Below are 4,810 nucleotides of genomic sequence, written 5' to 3' on the forward strand. Positions count from 1 at the left end.
ATTTACAGAACAAATAGTTTCTCATTAAACACTTAGTACACTTACTGTTTTATGACAATGGTTAACAACCCCACGCCATGTCAACACTGTACCTTCTCAACCTTGGGTTCCCTATTACCAGCTTTCCTGTTCCATCCTGCTTCTAGTCCTTGTCCATAGACTGTTGTGCCCCATTAGTGTCGTTTTGTTTTATGGGGCTGTCTAATCTTTGGTTGAACTGTGAACCTTGGGAATGACTTCCGGGGCCATACTCTTGGTGTTTCTCCAGTCTCTGTCAGGCCAGTAAGTCTGGTCTTTTTTTGTGAGGTAGAATTTTGTTCTACATTTTTCTCCAGCTCTGTCCGGAACCTTCTGTTGTGATTTCTGTCAGAGAAGTCAGTGGTGGTAGCCGAGCACCATCTAGCTGTACTGGACTCAGTCTGGTGGAGGCTGTGATAGTTGTGGTCCATTAGTCCTTTGGACTAATCTTTCCCTTGTATCTTGTTTTCTTCATTCTCCCTTGCTCCTGAAATGGTAAGTCTAGTGGAGTATCTTAGATGGCTGCTGATAGGCTTTTAAGACCCCAGACGCTACTCATCAAAGTAGAATGTAGAACTTTTTTTTATGTTATGTCAATTGAGCTAGAAGGAACAATATTATTAATATATCTCATGGATATAGGAAATACAAAATACCCTTAGTAACCTCTTGTTAAGAAAATTGTACAACTGAGTTAAAGTCTGAAGTCATGGAATCTGGCAGTTGACATATATCGATTCGTATCTCCTGAATCTAAAACCAAAATTTCCATTGTTTCTTCTCCTGAGTTCAGACAGGACTGTATCTTTGCTTCACATTTTGGCAGCTGTAAGTATTGAACTCTGAGAACCTAATTTTGCCTTGGATAACTTCTCTAAAAACAAGGAATTATTTTGTTTTTGAAATAGCTTGTGTATAGGCCATAAAAGTGACAAGAACTTTAATAACATCATGGGATCTGCTGTTTCTACTATTTAAATATAAAGTGCATGAGACACTATGCCTTGCTTCAACACAGAGCTAGCTTCCCTGAATGAATCGTGTCTTTTCCAGTGAAAGATGGCCAAAGTTGCAGATCCTGAATGAAGCCCATTTATATTTACGGGTTTAGAAACATAAATGAGATTCAGTAGAAATAAGAAGTGGGAAAAGATAGTATTTTGACTTTAATTTCATTGGAGTTAAACTCTTAAGCATGAGGTAATATGATTTATGTTTTTAATTTTAGAGGAATTTATTTATTTGGACTTTAATTTGCCAAAGGATTTAATTTTTGAATTTTAATATTTTTCTCTGTGTATTTCAAAATTGAGGTGGGTTAACATTCAAATTCAAGGAATCTCTTTAATGCTGTCATTTTATCTCATTGTCTAAACCCTGATAAGCTATTTCAGATGATGTGGCTGGGTATAATATGGGCTGCATAAGAGAGTGAATTTTCAAATTTTGGTGCAGAATTCACTTATGATTTATGTGACATACAATCCTGGCTTATTTCAGAGGCTTTTAATGGCAAAATCTACAATTCCAATAAGCATCCCAGATGACACATGAAGAGCAGATGTTGCAGAAGTAGATGAGTAATGGAGTTACTAAAACTTAAACTTGAGTACACCTGACTTTCTTGTCCCCCTTTGAAGGCCTTGGGAGGATCTCAGCAATGTGTTCACATAGACAGATATTTTGGCATGATTTGCAACTTTGAATATGTTAACTGCAATCAATTAAGGCTGTTGTTTCTTATCACTCTGACTTCTCTTTCATAACAGTGTGTCTTATGTTGGATGGTGTCCAAAGATCTATAGACATTGTTTGGATCCAAGTAAAGGGAAAATAATTTTAGAAAAGGTTTAGGTAGGTGTATTGGGATTATAATTCTGTAGTTCATAGTAGTGTCTGTATGTGGTTAAGTTACTGCTAGCTGCCCTGATGTAGAAGTGACTTTTAGGAATAATTGTACTGCCCAACGGGCTTTCTCACCGGTAACAAGCTGCAGAACCAGAGGTGGTATCATAATCCAAACATATGCAATGGTGTCAATACCAGAAGCACTTGGGTAAAGAGGTATTCCTCATTACAGATTCAGAGGTATAGAACTGACAATCAGTCTGTGAAAGTGTTTTCCAATTATTAAATGTAAGCAAGGGATTTATTTCTTATCTTTGACTTGTCAAAATGGAAGCCCAATCATGTCAGTAAAATATTGGTAATTGAGCATATCCAATTATAATTACATCATATATTTTGTTTTTAAAATAAAAATTGTGCAAATAGAATTTATTGAATTTCCTGTTTGCTTTATGAATATCAAATGTGAATGTCCAAAGACACGTATTTTATATATTCCAACTATGTATAATCAAAAATAAATTTCAATCAACCATGAAAAAAAAAGACTGAAATACTTTCTATTCTCTCTATAGAAAATTATACTACAAGTTTTGTCATAGGAAGGGGAAATACAAGAAAACTATAGTAAAATTCAGCAACTAAATGTGAAATCCATACCCAACAGGAGCCCCTATTTTTGTTGTTTGTTAGTTGCCTGAGAGCTACTAACAAATAACAGAATTATAATATCTCATTTGAGAGGTGGCAAAAGATATTGCCACCATGAAACAAGAACAGGATTCTATATAAAAGAAACACTGAGGAAATAAGAACCCTTAGAAATGTATAAACAATAGGAACTTCTGGGGATTAAACAAATAATAGCAGAAATATAAATGGCAAAGAAGAATTTTTAAGATAGGCTTGAAAAAACCTCCCAAAAATCAGAACAAAAGATAGTTATAGAAAATAGGAGAGAGAGGAAAACAAACTATATATATGTGTCTAGAATATCAGAATAGAACATCCAATTATAATTATAATTAATCAAAGTTCCAAAAAGAGAGCAGAGAAAAAGAAGTAGATAAAAGTATAAAAGAAAGAATTTTAAAAAATTGAAAAATGAGTAAACATAAATTTTCAGATTGAAAGAGCTAACTAAATAGTCATCATGCAAAATGGAATAAAAGAATCACAGCAAGGCAGAGTTTAGGCAATTTCCAAACACCAGAGAATAAAACAATGGCCTACTGGAGAAAAAAAGTGCCTGGGGAAAGAGAGAAAAGAATATAATGATTCTATAGAAAGAGACTGGCATCAAAATGACATTAAATATTTGAACAACAAGACTGGAAATTGTCTTTCAAAATCCTGAAGAAAAATCATTTCCAAACTAGAACTCTATATCAGACAGTTTATCAATCAAGTGTGAGGATTGAACAAAATTATGTTCAGACAAGAAAAGTCTCAAAAACCAAAAAAGGTCTTTCATGGTACTCCTTCTCAGGAAATTAATGAAGGTTGCTCTCCACAAAAATGAAACAGTAAAATAAGAAAGGAAGTTCTGGGACCCAGAGAAATAGTATTGCGGCATGGGAGACTAGATAAAGGAAATGGCAAAAGCGATCACTGTGTGACAAATCGAGATACTACTTTAAATCCAGATAACCTAGTAAAAGAGAACAGGTCGTATTATATTATGTAGCACAATGATGAATACTATTGCTGCTATAACAAATCATCATAAATTTATGGACTGAAAACAACACTCATTGATTATCTCTCAGTTCTTTAGGTCAGAACAGCCTGGGCTTGACTGGGGCTGTAAGAGTCGGCTCAGGGTATTGTTGGTCTAAAATCAATGTCTTGTCTTGCCTGGGCTCTTAATCTGGAGGCTGTGAGAGAGAATTGACCTGGTTTTCTCAGGTTGTTGGCAGAATCCAGTTCTATGCTGCTGTAGGACTGTCTTCATTTTCTTACTGGCTCTTGGCAGGGACCATTCTCGGCCTCTAGAGGCTGCCTGCATTCCTTGACTTGTGGTACCCTGATTTCAAAGCCAGCTATGGTGGGTTCAGTCCTTTTGTCACTTTGAATCTCTCTGTCCTACACTTGTGCACCAGCTCTTCTGTCTTTTGTTCTGCCACATCTTTTTGACTAATTTTTCTGCTTTCTTCTTTTTTCCAAGGAGCCCTGGTAGTACAACAGTTAAGAGTGTGGCTGCTAACCAAAGGGTTGGTGGTTTTAACAAACCCAGCAGCTCTGTGGGAGAGAGATCTGATGATCTGCTTCTGTAAAGATTACATCCGAAGACTATACTTTCAGGGATCATTTCTATAGTTCATTACTAGAAGAGTGTCTCTGAACGTGTAGAGTACCGACTTAAGAATTGCTAATAATGTGTTTGTAAACATTGTGAAGTAAATTGAATCTAATGTTGAATACTTTCAAGCATTCACCTAATAAAACCACTGTCAAACATTGTTAAGCTCAGTCATAGACTTGAAAGGTGCCATGTCTTTGATAGTTAATTCTAATTAAAAATTACAGGTTGGTTACAAGGGAAAAAAAAAAAAAATGATTACATCCAAGAAAACCCTACGTGATAGTTCTCCATCGCATGAGGTCACTGAGTTGGAATTGACCTAAAGGCACCCAACAGCTTGGGTTCATGTGATTAAGCTGGGGCCATCCAGATAATCCATGGTAATTCCCTATTTTAAGGTCATCTCTTTAGTAATCTTAATGTCATCTCCAAAATCCTTTCACAATAGTAAATAGATTAGTATTTGATGGAATAAATGAAAGCGGGAATCTTGGGGGAACATCTTTAGAATTGTGCCTATAGTAATAGACAATAGTTACGTCATCATAATAATGTAAACACTGAATATCGATTTGACTAAATTTTATATATAAAAATCTTGAAAGGATGGGAAGTACGGTTAAGTTTTGCAAAAAAAAA

General features: G+C 35.4%; 1 pseudogene; it reads left to right on the forward strand.

Annotated features, from left to right (window-relative positions):
• Positions 1 to 4,154: 4,154 nt before the first annotated feature.
• Positions 4,155 to 4,269, forward strand: LOC111820340 (uncharacterized; annotated as a pseudogene).
• The last annotated feature ends 541 nt before the right edge of the window (positions 4,270 to 4,810 follow it).

This window comes from Trichechus manatus, unplaced genomic scaffold (assembly GCF_000243295.1).
Source record: "Trichechus manatus latirostris isolate Lorelei unplaced genomic scaffold, TriManLat1.0 scaffold00034, whole genome shotgun sequence".
In the NCBI taxonomy this organism is placed as follows: Eukaryota; Metazoa; Chordata; class Mammalia; order Sirenia; family Trichechidae; genus Trichechus; species Trichechus manatus.